The 20755-nt window shown below is 50.7% G+C and overlaps 1 long non-coding RNA gene across 1 annotated transcript; it reads right to left on the bottom strand.

Annotated features, from left to right (window-relative positions):
* Window positions 1–12360: 12360 nt before the first annotated feature.
* Window positions 12361–19583, bottom strand: LOC116991950. The gene is made up of 4 exons (XR_004416939.1): window positions 19516–19583; window positions 17598–17675; window positions 16880–16986; window positions 12361–12485 (listed from the first exon to the last, which is right to left on the bottom strand). It is a non-coding gene; the product is annotated as an uncharacterized LOC116991950 (long non-coding RNA).
* Between the last annotated feature and the right edge of the window lie 1172 nt (window positions 19584–20755).

Below are 20755 nucleotides of genomic sequence, written 5' to 3'. Positions count from 1 at the left end.
GGCCGATACACTAACCAAGGGCCAGATAGGCTGCATCCCAGAGTATTTAAGGAAGTAGCCCCAGAAATAGTGGATGTATTAGTGATAATTTTTCAAAACTCTTTAGATTCTGGACTAGTTCCTGAGGACTGGAGGGTAGAAGATAATGTAACCACACTTTTTAAAAAGGAAGGGAGAGAAAAAATGGGGAATTACAGACCAGTTAGTCTAACATCGGTAGTGGTTAAACTGTTAGAGTCAGTTATTAAAGATAGGATAGCAGCACATTTGGAAAGTGGTGAAATCATTGGACAAAGTCAGCATAGATTTATGAAAGGTAAATCATGTTTGACGAATCTTATAGAATTTTTCGACGATGTAACTAGCAGAGTGGATAAGGGAGAACCAGTGGATGGGTTATATCTGGACTTTCAGAAGGCTTTCGACACGGTCCCACATAAGAGATTAGAATACAAACTTAAAGCACACGGTATTGGGGGTTCAGTATTGATGTGGATAGAGAACTGGCTGGCAGACAGGAAGCAAAGAGTAGGAGTAAACGGGTCCTTATCAGGATGGAAGGCAGTGACTAGTGGGGTACGGCAAGGCTCAGTGCTGGTACCCTAGCTATGTACAATATATATTAATGGTCTGGACGAGGGAATTGAATGCAACATCTCCAAGTTTGCGGATAACACAAAGCTGGGGGGCAGTGTTAGCTGTGAGGAGGATGCTAGGAGGCTGCAAGGTGACTTGGATAGGCTGGGTGAGTGGGCAAATGCATGGCAGATGCAGTATAATGTGAATAAATGTGAGGTTATCCTCTTTGGTGGCAAAAACAGGAAAGTAGACTATTAATTGAATGGTGGTCGATTAGGAAAAGGGGAGATGGAGCGAGACCTGAGTGTCATGGTGCACCAGTCATTGAAAGTAGGCATGCAGGTGCAGCAGGCAGTGAGGAAAGCGAATGGTATGTTAGCATTCATAGCAAAAGGATTTGAGTATAGGAGCTGGGAGGTTCTAGTGCAGTTGTACAGGGTCTTGGTGAGACCACACCTAGAGTATTGCGTACAGTTTTGGTCTCCTAATCTGAGGAAAGACATTCATGCCATAGAGGGAGCACAGAGAAGGTTCACCAGACTGATTGGACTTTCATATGAAGAAAGACTGGATAGACTCAGTTGTACTCGCTAGAATTTAGAAGAATGTTGTGCTGCAACGTAACCCGCTCCACGGCACACTGAGGAGCACCTTCAGCAACAGACTAGTTCCACCAAGAACGCCACAGGAGATCCTGTTTCCCCGTGGCTATCAAACTGTACAACACCAACCCCTTCTGTCGTGGGGTAGACTGACCCCCCCTCCCGCTCTCCCCCTTGTCACTTTAATTTCCTGTTTCATGTTTAGTTTATTTTAGTTTAGTTTAGAGATACAGCGCAGAAACAGGCCCTTTGGCCCACCGGGTCCGCGCCGTCCAGCGATCCCCGCACATTAACACTAACCAGCGATCATCCCATACACTAGCACTACTCTACACACTACGGATAATTACAGTGTTACCATAGCCAATTAACCTGCAAGGCTTTGGAGTGTTGTAGGATATCATAAATCTTGGAGAAAACCCACGCAGGTCATGGGGAGAATGTACAAACTCCGTATAGACAGCACCCATAATCGGGATCCAACCTGGGTCTTCGGCACTGCATTTGCTGTAAGGTAGCAATTCTACTGCTGCGCCACCATGACCACCTTTATCTTGTGCTTTATTACTGTTGCCAGATCAATTTCCCTCCTGGGATAGATAAAGTTCTATCGCATGTGTTTAATTGTTCATTTTGGGACATATGACAATAAAGCACTCTTGACAGATACATGGATTGGATAGGTATGGAGAGATGTGGAGCAAATTCAGGCAGATGGGACTAGTGTAGATGGAGCATCTTGCTCAATGTGGGCAAGACAGAATGTGCAGGAACAGCAAGCAGATGCTGGTTTACACTGAAGATAGACACAAAATGCTGGAGAAACTCAGCGGGACAGGCAGATTACAACTCAGCGATATGAATATTGATTTCTCCAACTTCAAATAACCCTTGCGTTCCCTCTCTCTCCATCCCTCCCCAACTCTAGTTCTCCAACTAGCTGCACTGTCCTGTGAAACTTCACCTATCCATGTTCGCCACAGATGCTCCCTGACCTGCTGAGTAAGTCCAGCACTCTGTGAAACGTCACCTATGCATGTTCTCCACAGATGCTGCCTGACCCGTTGAGTTACTCCAGCACTCTGTGAAACGTCACCTAACCATGTTCTCCACAGAGCTGCCTGTCGTTTCACATTGGGACCCTTCTGGTTTGCGTGGGCCAGTGGAGTGGAGAAGCCAAGACAGTTGTTGCACCACCAGTGAATATAAAAAGGCCCAGAGAGGGTAAAAGGCTGGATGGATAGGATTCATTCAAGCTCAGAGGTGGCAGAAGAGCCCTACGTCCCTATGTTCCCAATGTAGGGGGAGTCCAGAACCAGGGGTTACAGTTTAAGAATAAGACCCGCTGTGTCACTCCACCTTTTATCTTGGTCTATTAACAGATTCAGATCTACCTTAGATCTCCTCTTGTAAGTCTGCTTGGCGCTTTCCGTTTTCACCGGCATTCTAGAAACTCCTTGCTTGGATTATTGATGGGCTGGTTGAATGGTGAATGGGTGAATGGGTACGGTGTACCCACTTCAAGTTAACAGATGGAATGGAGCCAGTTTGCCAAGTTGACAGATGAAATGGAGCCCGTCTCTCATGGTTACGGATGCAGTTCACTGTGAGGTCACCGGCCAGGCACATTATGAGGTCACCTCTGATTATGATCGTTTTCAAACTTGCGATCTTACGAATGGAAGGCAGGCCCAGAAGGGAATAAACCACTTCACCATATGACCGTCACAGTGGTTATAACCAACTCGACTCGCGTGTTAGATACAAGGAACTCAGTTCAGTTGAGTTTATTGTCACGTGTACAGAGAAATACTTTTTGTCGCGTGTTAAAAACAGTCAGCAGAAAGACAATGCATGATTACAATTGCGCTATTTACTATGTATAGATACATGGTATAGGAATAACGTTTAGTGCAAGGTAAAGCCAGCAAAGATAGTCCGAGGGTCACCAATGAGGTAGATAGTAGTTCAGCACTGCTCTCTGGTTGTGGTAGGATGATTCGGTTGCCTGATAACATCTGGGAAGAAACTGTCCCTGGATCTGGAGGTATGCTTTTTCACATTTCTGTACCTTTCCTAATTTGAGGAAGGACATTCTTGCTATTGAGGGAATGCAGCGTAGGTTCACCAGATTAATACGCGGGATGGCAGGACTTACATATGATGAAAGAATGTGTCAACTGGGCATGTATTCGCTGGAATTGAGAAGGATGAGAGGGTATCTTATAGAAACATATAAATTCTTAAAGGATTGAACAGTCTAGATGCAGGAACAATGTTCCCAATGTTGGGGGAGTCCAGAACCGGGGGTCACAGTTTTAGAATACGGATTAGGCCATTTAGGACTGAGATGAGGGAAAACGTTTTCATGCAGAACATCTGTGGAATTCTCTGCCACAGAAGTCAGTGGAGGCAACAACCTCTCACACTCCTCTATCCTTTGCGCCTCCACCACCACCTCTCGTAGGCATTACTCTAACACTTGCCCTCTTCACCTCCTTTAAATACATATGTGTGGGAGGGGCACCGGTTTTTTTATTTGCAAAAAGGGCGGTAGGTTTATGGAACGAGCTGGGAGCATTTTTATAGTGAAAAAAAACTGTATGACATCATTTTTTACCATGTGAAGAATTTTCCACACGTCGGTAGTTGTTGTTGGCTCAAGAGTAATTCGGGAGAGGAACTTGGTACCTCGGGAGAAGAACTTGGGAACATCTAGAAATGAGACGTAAACATCCCTGTCACACTGTGCGAGCTGGCCCACGAGGTACCCCGACTTTAAAATAACTAACTCACGTACAATTAACGTAGCTGGAACGTCGAAACTCGTGGACGCAACTTAGCGACTCGTGGCGCTAACGGCAGGTACCCATGAAACTTGTTAACTCTTGAAAAGTTTCAAACATGTTTAAAGTTTTCCACGAGTAAAATGTACTGCTGAAGTTCAAAATTGAAACATTTAAACTCGTTGTAACAATGTAGTGGCCCGTGCGTTTACCTTAGTGACTCATGCGCCTACCGTGGGCACTCTTTAACTCAGCGGGACAGGCAGTATCCCTGTAGAGAATGAATGGGTGACGGGATGACATTTCAAAATTTCTGCTGCGTCTTTGTGTAACTCCAGCACCGTGTGTTCACTTTTTGTCAACCAGCATATGCCCTTTCTTGTGTATGACATTATTTGTATCCGTGGCAGTTGATTGTCCCTCCCTTCAGTTTCCCAGAGGGTCGAGACGGGACTGGAGTTGGGAAGGAAAGGTGGGGGGGGGGGGGGGGGGGGGGGGGGGGGGGGGGGGGGGGGGGGGGGTGGAGGAGAGGGGGTGGAGAGGAGGGGGATACAGATGGCGGTGTCTTCATTTACTGGCGGCGGGTGCCTGTCACTGAATCAAGCAGGTGAGATTTCACATCCACCTTGTGTGTGTCTCTCTCTCTCTCCCTCCCTCCCTCCCTCTCACACAGGCTGAGAGACTGCCGCTGTGAGTGTACGTATCTTTCTCCCCCTCTACCACACACAGTAAGACCGAGGTACTGTGCTCAGTCCATCTGTGTCTCCCACATACACAGTAAAACTCTGCTTTGTGTGTGTATATACGTCTCCAACTATTTCTCTCTTTCTCCCACCCCGCCCCCCCCCACCTCTCTCTTTCTCCCAACCCACCCCCCTCCCTCTTTCTCCCCCACACACAATAAGACCGATGTATTCTGCTTAGTCTCCCTTCCCTCCCACACACACAGATAGACCGAGGTCCTGTGCGCTCTTTCTCTATCCCCCACAGTCACGCCGAAATACACCACACTGCCTCTGTGCCCCTCTCTCTCTCACTCTCTCTGTCTCTCTCCCCCTCACCCCTTCCTACAGTCAGAGGTCCACACTGTCTCTGTGTCACTCTCTCCCCTACACACATACAGACTGAGGTACACACTGCCCGTTGTGTGTGTGTCTGCCTCTGTCTCGCTCTCCCACACACACAGTTAAAGGTGCCTGTGTGTGTGTCTCTCTGTCTGTCCCCCCCCCCCCCCCCCCACACCCACACACAGACAGTCAGTCAGTCAGTCAGAGGAGATCCACACTGTGTGTGTGTGTGTGTACACCTCTATCTCTCCCGATCACAGTCAGAGTGAGGTAATCCCCCCGCAGTCTCTCCGTGGCCACTCCCCGGGCAGTGTGCATCTGCCTCCCTCAGGCTGCCCAGGCAGTCAGACACGACTCCAGTGGCGGGCTCCATGCACAGCTCCTCCCGGCCGGCTGAGAGCGGTGACGGAGGGCAGGGGGAAGTTGGCCACCAGCGGGCAGTCTCGGCTCTCCACATCCAACAGGTTGTCCGAGCAAGGCGGCGGCGGCGACGGCGGCGGCGTGGTGGCCATGCAGTCCGAGTCTCGCTGTATCCTCGTAATCCTTGTGAGTTTAACCTGACTCCCCCCCCCCCCCCCCCCCCCAACCTCCCTCCACCTCAACTCACGCCTGGGCACCAAAGCAGCTCAGGAGGCGAACCCTGAGCTCCATCTGCCAACAATCTGTTGTGTATATCCGTCCACATTCAAATATTTCATCTCCCGTCTCCCCGCAGTGTGTAGCCCTGGCAGTAGATCAATTAAAATACAGCAAACCGCCTCCCGCTGGTCTTCTAACAACGTGATGTGTGTTTCAAACAAATCATTAGTATAACTGCTCTGGCACTGGACGGTGCGCATTTCCCCTTTGTACGTCACATCAATGGATGCGGCCGCGCTGAATTCTATCTTTAAATCAAAGCCGCAGGATGGAGATGTCTTATTTAACACTGTTGCTTATTAAAACAGACATTCATTCAGGGTTGGCTCGAGAGTCGAACTTGGAACAACGCAGAAATGACAAGTAAACGTCAAACTTTAGTCATACCCGTGGGAACTTGGTTAAACTCTTGATCATACACTTGGAATCTCGTACACAACCACGAGTCTTTATCTCGGGGTACCTCGTGGGTCAGCTCGCACAGTGAGACAGGACTGGACCCTCTCCAGAGCCAGCACATCCATCCTCAGATATTGGGCCCAAATCTGTTCACAGTACTCCAAATCCGCCCTGACCAGCATCTTCTAGCGCCTCAGCATTACATCTCTGTTTTTGTAGTCCAGTCCTCTTGATATATATGGAATATTGAATTTGCCTTCCTTACTTCTGATTCAACTTGCAAATTAACCTTTTGGGAGTCTTGCACCAGCACTCCCAAGTCCCTTTTGCTATACTGAACACTGAAGTGTTCCAGCCTGTCCAAGTCCTTCTGCAGAATCCTTGCTTCCCCTACACTGCCTGCCCCACTTAGCGTCATCTACAAACTTGGCCACAAAGCCTTCGAACCATTTATCCAAATCATTAATATAGAACACGAAGAGAAGCGGCCCCAGCAGCGACCCTTGCGGAACTCCACTAGTCACTGCCAGCAAACCTGAAAAAGCACCTTTTACTTCAACTCTTTGCCTTCTGCCATTCAGCCGACCCGATATCCATGCAAGTATCGTCCCTTTAATGCCACGGGCTCTCATCTTCCCTCGCAGCCTGACGTGGGGCACCTTATCGAAGGCCTTCCAAAAATCTAGGTAAATAAAAGCTACAGCCTTTTTAAAAACAATCCAATCCATTGGCGTCCCACTATTGTTTGCAATGTTATATGCCTTTGCTTTGGCTTTTATGTTGTCCTCGACATTTCTTGTTAACCACAGTCGTCTTATACTCCCCCAGGAATCTTTCTTCCTCTTTGGAATGAAATGATACTGCATCTTCCGAATTATCCGCAGAAATTCCTGCCATTGCTGCTCTATCGTCATTCCTCCTTAAACCCTTTTCCAGCCAATCTTTGCTAGCTCCTCCCTCATGCCTCGGTGGCCCCCTTTGTTCAGCTGTTATACCGACACATCCAATGTCACCTTCTCCGTTTCAAATTGTAGGTTAAATCTTATCATATTGTGGTCACTGCCTCCTTGTGGTTCCTTTAACTCTAGTTCTCGTATTAAATCTGGATCATTGCACGACACTGTCTAACATTAACCGAACTCAGAGGGAGTGGACTGACTGGTGTGAGCCTGCTCGCCCTCTAGCGGACGGCAGTGGAGTAACAGGAATGCTCAATCGAAAGGTTCCTCTCCAGTTTCGTGTTTTGTTTTCCAGCGGCTCCCACTATGGTGCGTGGCTTTTATTTCCCAATGCAGAACGGGTATTGCAGGTCACACATTTAAATGTAACTAGACTAAGTGGGACCCGTTGGGGTAAGGCCTGGTCACACGGGAGGCCTGGTCCCCAAACGCAACCCGTTCCCCAATTCAATATTCCACCACTCGCCCATTCCCTCAATTTCAACCCGTCCATCAGCGCAATATTGCACCACTCACACATCGCACGGCTCATTTCTCCTCTCTCCCAGCACTCCCTGCCATCCTCTTCAACCTCCATCTTCTTTCCTCTATCCATCTCCCCTCCCCAATCCCTCCCTCACCTCTCCGTCCCTGTCCTTTCCCCTACCCTCAGTCACTCTCTTCCTCCCCCCATCTCTGCCTTCCCCACCCCCTCCTATCCCTCTATCCCCCACTCTTCACCTCCCCATTATCCCCCCACTATCCCTCCCTACCTCCCCCTCTCCACCATCCTCTCTCTCTATTCTACCTCCTCCCCACTCTCCTCACCTCCCCCATCTCCCTCACGTCCCCCCCCCCCCCCCCCTCAGTCCGCACCTGAAGCCGGTTGGGAAAGCCAGCAGCGGCAGCGATAGGCTATGGCAGCGCCCTCCCTCCACCGGTTACAGGCAAGCCCCGCCTGAAGCCGTCCCCTTCCCCTGGCTGCAGGACGCTCCCCGCCAGAAGACGTCCCCATCCTGTCCTCAGCTGCAGTCCATTCAGCCCAAAATACCTGAACTAGCCCAATAAAAGTATTTTCGGCCCACAATGTCCTACTAGCCCTCCGGAAGCAAGTCCCTCCGGCCCACAACACCTGTACCAGATTTAAGGAAAGTCCATTTGGCCCATGATATCTATACCACCCGTCTGGAAACCAGTCCCTTCGGACCACATCACCCGTACTACTCTTCCAGAAACCCCCCTCCCCACCAACCACTGGCTGAAGCCCTCCCCCTCCCCCGGCTGCTGGACGGTCCCCCCTCTGGCCCCTGACAGCCCCGTCCTGAAGCTGTCCCCGTCCCCAGGCTGCGGGACGCACCCCACCCCCCACCCCACCGGCCCCCGACAGCTCCCGCCTGAAACCGTCACCCTCCCTTGCTGCAGGACGATCCCGCTCCACCGGCCCCCGCCTGACCCGCCCCATCTCCAGCTGCAGGATGCTCCCCACCGGTCCCTGCCTGAAGCCCGTGGGGAGAATCCTGCAGCTGGGGACGGGGCGGTATAGGAGGGCAGTTAGGGGCTATGGGTGAGTGTTGGAATATTGCCTTGGGGAAAGGGTTGCGTTGGGGGAACAGGCCTCTCGTGTGACTGCGGCCTAACGGGTCCAACTTAGTCCAGTATCATATCTATATCTCGATACTTTTAAAATTCTGTGTGTGTGCGTGTGTGTGTGTCTTCAGACTGATGGAGGGGGGGGGGCGGAGAGAAGAAAGGAAAAAGGAAGAGGATGATCCCGAGGGCTGAGGGAGAGATGAGAAGGGGAGGAGACAGCAAGGGCTACCGGAAATTGGAGAATTCAATGTTTATGCCGCAAGGGTGCAGGCTGCGCCCTAGCAGCATATGAGGTGCTGCCCCTCCAATTTCCGGTGGTGCTCACTCTGGCCGTGGAGGAGGCACAGGACAGAGAGGTCGGATTTGGAATGGGAGTGGGAGTTGAAGTGCTGAGCCACCGGGAGCGATTAGTTGGTTAATGGGGGATGTGGATCAGCTGACATCTAGAGCAGAGGATGCAATAGATGAGGTTGGAGGAGATGCAGGTGAACCTCTGTCGCACCGGAAGCGACTGCTTGGGTCCTTGAATGGAGTCGAGGGGGAAGGTAAAGCGACAAGTGTTGCATTTCTTGCAGTTGAAAGGGAAAGTGCCCGGGAAGGGGGTGGTGCGGGCGGGAAGGGAAGAATTGAAAAGTGAGTTATGGAGGGAGCGGTCTTTGCGGAAAGCAGACAGGGGGGGAGATGGGAAGATGTGGCGAGTGGTGGGGTTATGTTGGAGGTGGCGAAAATGACGGAGGACTATTTGTTGTATGTGACGGCTAGTGGGGTGAAAGGTGAGGACTAGGGGGACTCTACCCTTGTTATGAGTGGGGGGGATGGGGAGAGAGCAGTGTTACGGGGTATGGAAGAGACCCTGGTGCGAGCCTCATCTATAGTGGGGGAGGAGAATCCCCGTTCCCTGAAGAATTAGGACATTTCCGATGCCCTGATGTGGAACAACTCATCCTGGGAGCAGATGCGGTGTAGATGGAGGAATTGGGAGTAGGGGATGGAGTCCTTATAGGAAGCAGGGTGGGAGGAGTGTAGTCCAGATAGCCATGGGAGTCAGTGGGTTTATAGTGGGTTCTCCCCCATCCTCTCTGTCCCCCTCCGTCTCTGCCCCCTGCCTATCTACACCCCCTTCCTCTCTGCCCCCCTCTGTCTCTGCCCCCTCAACCTTTCCCTCTCCCTCTCTAACACCCCTCTTGCTTTATTTCTCAACTTATTACTGATTATAGTCACTGGGTTCATAGTATTAAATACGCAGTTACGATAACATTGTTACATATCCGGTTGACATATTTCTCGCCGAGGCTGGGAACACCTTATCTGAACATTTCATGCTTTGGGAGCCGTCTCACTCACAGAATCTTCCATGTGCTTCAAGTGACATCACACCTTCCCCCCCCCTCCCCCAGGTTATTCACACTCCCCCCCCAGGTTATTCATACCCCCCGGCACCCTCCCACCGTTGCCTCAAAGAGGCAGCTAACAGCCCGCTCCTTCTCTACGACCTCCCTCTCCCTCTTTCCGCCCTCCCGCTGTCACTCGCACCCTTCCCTCTCCCCCTCCCCTTCCCTATGTACATCCTCCCCTCCCACTCTACCCCCTCCCCTCCCTCTCTACCACCTCCCCTCCCCTCCATCTCTAACCCCCTCCCACTCTACCCCCTCCCCTCCCTCTCTACCACCTCCCCTCCCCTCCATCTCTAACCCCCTCCCACTCTACCCCCTCCCCTCCCTCTCTACCACCTCCCCTCCCCTCCATCTCTAACCCCCTCACACTCTACCCCCTCCCCTCCCTCTCTACCACCTCCCCTCCCCTCCATCTCTAACCCCCTCCCACTCTACCCCCTCCCCTCCCCTCCATCTCTAACCCCCTCCCTCTCTACCCCATCCCGTCCCTCTCTTCCCCCATCTTCTCTGCCCCACCTTCTCTGCACTCCACCCTCTCTGACCCCCCCTCTCTGACCCCTCCATCACTGCCCCCCTCACCCACTCTAACCCCCCTCCTCTCTAACCCCTCCCTTCCCACTCACTCTCTGCCCGCTCCCCTCCCTCTCTACCCCCTCCCTCTCCCTCTCTAGACGCTCCAGCGCTAATCATAATATAATATCAAGGGGGGATTAGTGTGTGTGTGGGGGGGGGGGGATAGTTAGTGTGTGTGCGTGTGTGATGCTGCAGGCTGCACCCCCCCCCCCCAACGCACGTTGAAGGGACGGGACCCAACGTGTCTCCCTTGGTCTAGTACATATGTGTGTGTGTGTATATGTATATTGATGTAGAGTATAGGCATTATAGTATTCCATGTATAAACATAGAAACATAGAAAATAGGTGCAGGAGGAGGCCATTCCGCCCTTCGAGCCAGCACCGCCATTCATTGTGATCATGGCTGATCGTCCCAAATCAATAACCCGTGCCTGCCTTCTCCCATATCCCTCGGCTCCACTAGCCCCTAGAGCTCTATCTAATTCTCTCTTAATACCATCCAGTGAATTGGCCACAACTGCCATCTGTGGCAGGGCATTCCATAAATTCACAACTCTCTGGGTGAAAACGTTTTTTCTCATCTCTTTCTTAAATTACCTCCCCTTTATTCTAAGACATTGGCCCCTGGTTCTGGACTCGCCCAACATTGGGAACATTTTTCCAGCATCTAGCTTGTCCAGTCCTTTTATAATTTTATATGTTTCTATAAGATCCTCCCTCATCAAAACTCCAGTGAATACAAGCCTATTCTTTTCAATCTTTCCTCATATGACAGTCCCGCCATCCCAGGGATCAATCTCGTGAATCTACGCTTCATTATCTCAATCACAAGGATGTCCTTCCTCAAATTAGGAGACCAAAACTGTACACAATACTCCAGATGTGGTCTTACCAGAGCCCTATACAACTGCAGTAAAACCTCTCTACTCCTATACTGAAATCCTCTTGTTATGAAGGCCAACATTCCATTAGCTTTCTTCACTGCCTGCTGTACCTGCACGCCAACTTTCAATGACCGGTGTACAAGGACACCCAGGTCTCACTGCACCTCCCCCTTACCCCCATTGTAGTAAGTAATATACTTTAGACCATATTCTGCCATAGTAATAAGTAACATACCAGTAAGTGATTTGCATCCTTGTATAGTACTAAGTGATTTGGTCAGATAGCAGGCAACCTAAAGCTTTTCATTGCACCTCGGTACATGTGACTATAACAAACCTTAACAAAGTGCATCATACCGCATGAATTAGGATTAAACTCCAATCACTCTGGCCATTTTATTGACTAACTATTATCCTGTAAACCAAGATTGTCGTCCTCACTTTCAACAGCAACACCAAGTTGTGTCAATAATCTCTTTAAATTACTTTCTCGTATTTGCTGAGAATATTTGTGCATTTATTTTTTAGTTACATTTCTTTTAGTTACATAGTGTGTAATATTAGTTAAAATAAAATAGAAGACATTCTTGATTAACAAACTATCTTTAGATGTACAGCATACAGAAATAATATTGCTGCTTGAATTAAACATATTATTGCATTATTACATTGAATCAACTCATTGAGAAATTATCAAAGCTGTAATTGACAGAAATACAGAATAATGTGATTCAGTCACATCCAGAGATTGCAGAATAACTATCAGCTGGACGCTCATTCAGAAAACATTGACATTTTTCTCTTGGCTTCCCCACCACCACTCACCAAAACAGAAATGAATGAACATAATATCTGATGAAGTAAAATGTATCTCTATTCCTCCCACCACCATCCTGTAATTCATCAGATGATCACAATCCACGATCTTCCCGTTCAATTCCCTTCTCTCTTGCTGCGTTTCCTGGTCTGTTGACCAATGTCCTTGGGCAGGAAGTACTTGCAGGGGAATTGCTCTCTCAGCATCTGACGCACCTGTGGACCAGTGGAAGGGGACAAGTGTAGCGGTGAAGAACCAGGGTGGGACCGCACTGCGTGAGGATCGTGGCACAGAGCAGAACAGCAGAAAACCCCTCCCCTCATCACCCATAGAATCTATGGCTTAACTCCAGAAGATTGGTTCCCTTAAACCAGGAACAACCCCCCACAAACACGGCATGAATTCCATTCCTTCCTTCCAAATCAGTCGTCCCATTCCTCACAAACTAGGAAATGTCAAACGTCCACCCCTCCCCACCAGCCACGGGTATTCCCACACCACCCCACAGGGAAATCCTACACCCTCTACCCCTGTACCAGGGAGATCTCCTCTTCAAAATCCTGTACTTCATTCCCTCAAATGAGGAGAAAGTGCTTTCCTCTCAGCCCCTTCAGCTCATTCCAATGATTCTGACCCCTTCAAACCATGAGATTCCCCTCATCATGGTGTGTCCCCCATCTCCACAAACCAGGGCAATTACTTTCTGCTACAACAGGGCAACTCACTTCCATTCAGACCCATGGAACCAACCCCTTCCCGCAAATGGATGCAGTGGATTCACATCTCCAGAACAGGCTGGAGTAGTTGAGTTTAGTTTAAAGATACAGCATGGAAACTCGGCCACAGAGTCCACGTCAACCATGTTCACACTAGTTCCATGTTACCCACCTTTCTCATCCACTCCCTACAAACATGCGGCAATCTACAAAGGCCAATTAACCAACATGCCTGCCTGTCTTTGCGATATGGGAGGAGCACCAGGAAAAACGAGCAAACTCCACACAGACAGCATCCGAGGTCAGGATTGATCTCTGGTCTATGACGCCTGCGGCTCCACATGCTGCACCACCGCAATGGGTCCTTGTCTTCTCTCTTTCCCACAAAATTCTGACAAAGGATCTTTGAGTTGAAACATTACTGTTTCTCACAGTCGTAGAATTGTACAACATGGAAACAAACCCCTCTGCTTTCATTTCCATGCCGACTGATGCAGCATTCTGGGATAGCTTTATTTCTTCAGTCATAGGAGCAGAATCAGGCCATTCGGCCCATCGTGTCTACTCCACCATTCAATCATGGCTGATCTATCTTTCCCTTTCACTCCCAATTCTCCTGCTTCATCCTGTAATCTTTGGCACCTTGTCAGAACCTGTCTATCTCCGCTTTAGAAATACCCAGAGATGTGGTCTCCACAGCCACCTGTGACAATGAATTCCACAGATTCACCACCCTCTGGCTATTTGCCTGTATTTAGCCCATAGTCCTCTAACCGGTTCCTATCAGTATATTTGTCCAAATTTGTTTTGGATGTTGTAATTGCATCTGCTTATGTAGCTTCCTCTAGCAGCTCATTCCAGATACGGACTACACGTTGGATGGGAAATGTTGTCCCTGAGGCCTCTTCTTAAACCTTTGCCCTCTAGATTTTGAATCCTCTACCCTGAGAAAAAGACTGAGTGTTCACTCTATCCAGGCCACTCATGATCTTGCACACCTCAATAATGTCAACTCTCAGTCTCTTACGCTCCAAAGAATAAATCCCAGCCCATCCAGTCTCTCCCCATAATGCAAACTCCAAACCCAGGTAACATCCCGGTGAATCTCCGATGTGCCCTTTCCAGTTTAAGGACATCCTTCCTGTAGCGGTGTGACCAGAACTGTACACAGTACTCCAAGTGTGGTCTCACCGTCGACTTGCATAGTCGCATCATAATTCTCCTTCTACAATGTTGCCTGACCTGCTTGGTGTCCTCAGCATTGTGTACATCCCTTTTGCTCACCATTGGAACATGCAAACCGCAAGCCTGTGGAATTCTCTTCCCATACAACAGTAAGTTTGTTTCTCAAAAACATTGGTCATTCTCTTGTCCCATCCATAAACCAGGAGATTCTTTCCTGCAAAACTCAAGGATATCCTTCACTGATCAAACGGTGATTATCACCCCCAAACGATCCATCCGAAAATGTCAACTGATGCTGAGTGGAGATCGACGGTGTGTCAATGAGGGAATATAAATGATACCTGGTGACGGTCAAACAACTGCAGAAGGCAAAGTACGTTAACTGGGGCTGGCCCATTAATGAGGATGGAGATTCAAGGAGAAGGGATGGTGGAGAAACGGTGATAACTGGGTTTTGCTCACAGACCCTTCAACACTGAGGCATGTGACTAGTGCTGTGCCTCAGGGATTGGTGCTGGGCCCATTACTGTTCGTCATCTATATCAACGAATTGTAAGAGAATGTACAAGGCATGATGAGTAAGTTTGCAGATTACACTAAATATATGGTATCATAGACAGTGAAGATTGTTATCAAGAATGACAGTGGAATCTTCATCAGCTGGACCAGCGAGCTGAGGAAAGGCAGATGGAGTTTAATTCAGATAAGTGACAGGTGTTGGATATTGGGAAGTCAAACCAGGGCACGACTTTCATGGTGAATGGTACAGGTCTGGGGAGTGTTGTACAGCAGAGCCCTAAGAGCTACCTCTAACTCTCTCTTTAAACCATCCAGTGAATTGACCTTCACTGCCTTCTGTGCCAGAGAATTCCACAGATTCACAACTCAATGGGTGAAGAAGTGTTTTCTCATCTCAGTCCTAAATGGCCTACCCCTTATTCTTAAACTGTGGCCCCTGGTTCTGGGCTTCCCCAACTTCAGGAACATTTTTCCTGCATCTAGCCTGTCCAATCCTTCAAGAATGTTGTATGTTTCTATAAGATCCCCTCTCATCCTTCTAGAAACCAGTGAATACAAGCCCTGTCGACCCATTCTTTCATCATATGTCAGGCCCGACATACCGGGAATTAACCTCGTGAACCTACGCTGCACTCTCTCAATATGAAACATTGGTGAGGTCGCACTAGGAATATTGTGTTCTGTTTTGATCATCCTTGTATAGGAAGGATGTGATTCAGCTGGAAAAAATGCAGAGAAGGTTAATGAAGCTGTAACCCAGCGTCAATAGCCTGAGGTGTAGGGAGGGATTGGACAGACTAGATTCCTTGGAACGCAGCAGCAGGTTGTGGCTTGTTCTTATAGAAGTGTAAAAAATCATGGGGGAATAGCTAGGGTGAATACACAGAGGCATTTTCCCAGGATAGGGGAAGCAAGAAATAGAGAGAATACATTTATGGTGAGAGGAGAAAGATTTAATAGCAACCTAAGGGGCAAATGTTTTCACACAGAGGATTGTGGGTATACAGAATGAGCTGCCAGAGAAGGTAGTTGAGGTTGATACAATAACAGCATGTCAGAAACATATGGACAGTTAAAGTACATGGACAGGAAAGGTTTAGTGGCGTATGGGCCATCTTAGATAAGACATCTTGGTCAGCATGGATGAGTTGGGCAGAAGGGCCTGATTCACAGCTGTATGACTCTGACTTTCTATGAGTCGCTTGTTGAAGCAACATTGACCACAGTAGGAATGAGGTTGACTGTGAATGGTCAATCGGTACTAACTGGGGAGGAAAAGTCAATGCGCTGGAGCGGAGCGGAGTGCGCTGGAGCGGAGCGGAGTGCGCTGGAGCGGAGCGGAGTGCGCTGGAGCGGAGCGGAGTGCGCTGGAGCGGAACGGAGTTGAGCGGGCGGTGCCTTGCCTGGGTCGCCGCGCTGGAGCGATGCGCTGGAGCTCTGGCGAGCTGGACCGCCGAGAGCAACATCTCCGGGCTGCGGGTCTGCGGAGCGGAGAGGCGGCAGTGCGGAGAGGCGGCAGTGCGGAGAGGCGATGCCGATTTTAGCATCGGGAGCCTGGGAGCTCCAAACCGGCGCGGCCTTGTCGGCTTCGGCAGCCGCGGGCTCCAACCAGGAAGCGGCCGTTCCAGGTGGCCCAGCCGCCGAAAGGACTCTCCCGACACCGGGGCAAGACCACCCGGTGAGAACGGCCAGGGACATCGGGCCTCCGTAGAGGCAATTGCGGTGGCCTCAATAGGCCTGACTTTGGGGTGAACATGGGATGGGGACTGGACATTGTGCCTTCCTCCACAGTGCTACCCACTGTGGGGGGTTGATTTTTTTGTCTAATTGTAGTCCTGTAGGTCTGTGTCCAAGATGGCTGCCGTGAAGAGAGAGTGGACGCTGGCGCGCTTTGGCTGCCGCTGCTCTCTCTTCACACTGTTTTTGATTTTCTGTTTTTGGATTGAATTCTGTTTTTAATTTGTGTCTCTGTGATGTCTTTTTTACCTGTTCTATTCCGATTATATGTTTGTTTTCCGATTACTATGTAAGGTGTCCTTGAGATGGCTGAATGGCGCCCATTAAATAAAATGTATTATTATTATTATTAATGTGAATAAAGGATACACAAACACTACAGGCCGGGCTGGGTGGGGATCACATTAACAAGAGACACCAACATGAGAACAACTGCGGAGTGAAGCTCTCACCTCATGGAGATATGCCTCCTTCTGCTCAGCCGTGTCCAGCTCACTCTGCCCAATGTACAACACTTGGACTTGATCGATCATCTTCTCACACTCCTCATCCCACCAGTCTGGAAGATCAAGAGAGGTCTTCAGTCACTCCGCTGTCTGAGCAAGGCCCACAGGCAGCAACACGGACAGTGTGGGGGAGGTGGGGACAAGATCACATCCCAGTCTACCCCGGCCCCTCTACTCCAGGAACATTTGATTGTTGTCGTGAACACTCACTGCCTCCCACCACCTCCCTTGAGAAAGAAAAGATTTGTAAAAGATGTTTAAAAGACATTTGTGCGGGTACGCGAATAGGAAAGATTCAGGGGGTAATGGCCAGACAGAGGTAAATGGGAGCAGCTTGGATTGGGCATCGTGGTGGGCAGGGACAAGTTGGGCCAAAGGGCCTGTTTCTGTGCTGTGTGGCTCCACGACTCACACTTGGACTACAAGTAACCCAGGCGAGTGGCGAGGAACAATCTCTCCCCTGACCCACTGACCCTACCCTGGTGCTATGAGGAGAAGGGCTGGAGGAAGGGGATCCTCCCCGTGCTCCAGAAGACTTCTCCTGCAAACTCCAACCAATCTGATTATTAAGCAGACCATCAGCCGGCCCGATGTATGGGCTCAGGGCAGAAAGGGTATCTGTGCATAGCTGTCCCGAAGGTTCCCGCGAGATCTCAGCAGGTACCTGGTCCAATGTGTGGTTTGCATTCGGCATCCGACGGCTTGTCTTCCCTGCCTTCTGCACTTGTCCCTCTGCCCGCATCTGGAAGGAGAGAAGAGCTGAGTGAGACCTGGAGCAGTGGAAATGGCCCTATGCCGGTAATGAGATCTTCATGTTTCATCCCAGTGCCTCCGGGACCAGGCTGGGTGATGGACTGGTCAACAGATACGGAAAACCACTGAGATAGACTGTGGATGGTGAAAGGCTGAAGAACACAGAGTTCTGGAGTACTCAACAAGTCAGGCAGCATCTGTGGAGGCTGAAATAGAATCAATGATTCAGGCAATTAAACTAGCCATGATGTGCAAACATGGAGCTTCCTCCTGAGAAACAGAGCAAAGGACTGGGGGAGAAATGGCGAGTTGTGCCGAGAGTGAACATAAGAGAGAAGGGTAAATGAGGGATGGAAGTCCGAGAGTGAGACAGAGGATCTGGCATGTGTGAGAGGAATGATACCATTCGGCCCATCGTGTTTGCTCTGCCATTCGATTGTGTCTGATTGATTTTCCCCTCTGAACCTCATGTTCTGCCTTCTGCCCGTAACCTTTGACACCCTTACAAATAATGAGCCTGTCAAATTCTGCTTTAAAAATACCCAATGTCGGCCTCCACCGCCGTCTGTGGGAATGAAACCCACAGACTCACCACCTTCTGGCTAAAGACCTTCAGTCCCAGCTCCAGACATTTGCTGCACACACTACCCCAGTCATCCTGAAGCCACACACTACCTCACTACCCCCTGAGCTACGGACTGTTATCTCTGACCACCTGCCTCCCCGTGCCCAGCACCCTGCGCTGGTGGTTAGTCCCGGCTGTAATCCTTAGTGACATCTCCCACCCACATCCCTGGTCCGCACCCCAGCACAACACTGACCCAAACATCCCCAGTGACCACTGATCTCCCCACACCCCACTCTCACCCCTACTCTTATCCCTCTCCGCCCCCACTCTCACCCCTCCGCCCCACTCTCCCCCCCACTCTCACCCCTCTCCCCACTACTCTCACCCCACTCACACATCTCCCCCACCACTCTCACCCCTCCCCCCCACTCTCACCCCTCTCCCCACTACTCTTACCCCACTCACACATCTCCCCCACCACTCTCACCCCTCCCCCCACTCTCACCCCGACTCCCCACTACCTCACCACACTCACACTCCCCCACACTCTCACCCTCCCCCCTCTCTGACCACTCGCCCACTACTCTACCCCACTCAACCTCTCTTCCCCACCACTCTCACCCCTCCCCCCACTCTCACCCTCCCCCACTATAATCTCACCCCTACTCACACACTCCCCCACCACTCTCACCCCCCCCCCCCACCTCTCACCCCTCTCCCCACTACTCTTACCCCACTCACACATCTCCCCCACCACTCTCACCCATCCCCCCCACTCTCACCCCTCTTCCCCCACTCTCATCCCTCTCCCCGCACTCTCACCCCTCTCCCCTCAGTCTCCCCACTCTCACCCCTCTCCCTACTCTCACCCCTCCCCCCCCCACTCTCACCCCTCTCCCCCCCCCCCCCTTCTCACCCTTCATCCCCACTCTCCCCTCTCCACCTCGCTCCTCTCCTCTCGCCCTCTCCATTCCCTCAGCAACCAAACCCCAGGCCTCACTCACACCCTGTGCTCTGGCTGCCAACCTACCTCACGCGGCCCCATGTCCCGCCATCAGACCCAGGGGCTTATGGTTCACGGTGGAAAAAGGCATCAAACGTTCCAGAGATAGCGACACTTTGGCAGAGAGGAGGGAGGAAGCCCTGAGGTCGTCATTCACCCGCACGCTGCACTGTGCGTCCAGCAGGTGAACAGGCGGACGAGAGGGTCCAGGGCACAGAGTGAGAGATTGAATGTCCCCACTGACACAAGACATGATACCTGAGGATGTGTCTCCCGCTGGGACAGAGGACGGTTCCTGGGTGGCCTCTCCAGTGGCCGGTCCTCCCTTTGTGGACGTCTCCGGGTCTGGAATAAAGGAATAGAGACGGTGCAAGTGGAAAACAGAAACAGGGCATCAGACTGGGACAGGGGTCTGGGGAATAGATGCCGGGTGTGTGGAGAAACAGGGAATCAGACTGTGACAGGGGTCTGGGGAATAGATGCCGGGTGTGTGGAGAAACAGGGAATCAGACTGCGCCCGGGGTCTGGGGAATAGATGCCGGGTGTGTGGAGAAATAGGGCATCAGACTGGGACGGGTCTGGGGAATAGATGCCGGGTGTGTGGAGAAACGACATCAGACTGGGACAGGGGTCTGGCGAATAGATGCCGGGTGTGTGGAGAAATAGGGAATCAGACTGCGCCCGGGGTCTGGGGAATAGATGCCGGGTGTGTGGAGAAATAGGGCATCAGACTGGGACGGGTCTGGGGAATAGATGCCGGGTGTGTGGAGAAACTGGACATCAGACTGGGACAGGGGTCTGGGGAATAGCGGACCGGGGCTACTGCGTGAGGGACACTACTGGTCAGTGGGAGATATCACGGTGTATCTCAGTCCACAGATGATCGTCCCAGCCAAGTTATTGATACAGACTGTGACTCACCGGGGCCCAAGCACTGAGCCCTCTTGTACCCACACGTCACTGCTGCCAACCTGAGAATGATCTGCTTATTCCCACCTGTTACTCTCTGTCCAAAAGCCAATTCTCAAACCATGTCAGTGTGTGAACAATTCCTTGTGCTCTGACCTTGTTGACCAGCCTCTTGTGCAGGGATGTATTACAAACCCAGAAGCTTCTGGAATGTGAGAGGAAACTGGAGCATCTAGTGAAAGCTCCACACGTGCAAACTCCACACAGACAGCAGCTGAGCTCAGCATGGACCCTGGTTCTCTGGCTCTGTGAGGCAGCAGCTCTACCAGCTCTACTTACTAAATGCCGTGTGAAACTACACAACCTGCACTGGTTCCCCTCCTGTTCCACTGACCATGTCGTCAGAGACTTGCAGTGTCTGACAAACGTGAAACTCCTGTCCTGGCCCACACTGGCCCTGCACAGTGCAAGGATTATTGCCATGGTATTCTGTTACTCCAGTACAGCCCCACATGCTCGACAGTACTGATGTAGACAAGCACATTGTCACCGTCATCACATCTTATTCCATTCACTCTCCCACACGCCC

The sequence above is a fragment of the Amblyraja radiata genome, chromosome 35 (genome assembly GCF_010909765.2).
Source record: "Amblyraja radiata isolate CabotCenter1 chromosome 35, sAmbRad1.1.pri, whole genome shotgun sequence".
Taxonomy (NCBI): Eukaryota; Metazoa; Chordata; class Chondrichthyes; order Rajiformes; family Rajidae; genus Amblyraja; species Amblyraja radiata.
The sequence above is the reverse complement of the archived record's forward strand: the minus strand, read 5'-3'. Positions and strand labels throughout refer to the sequence as shown.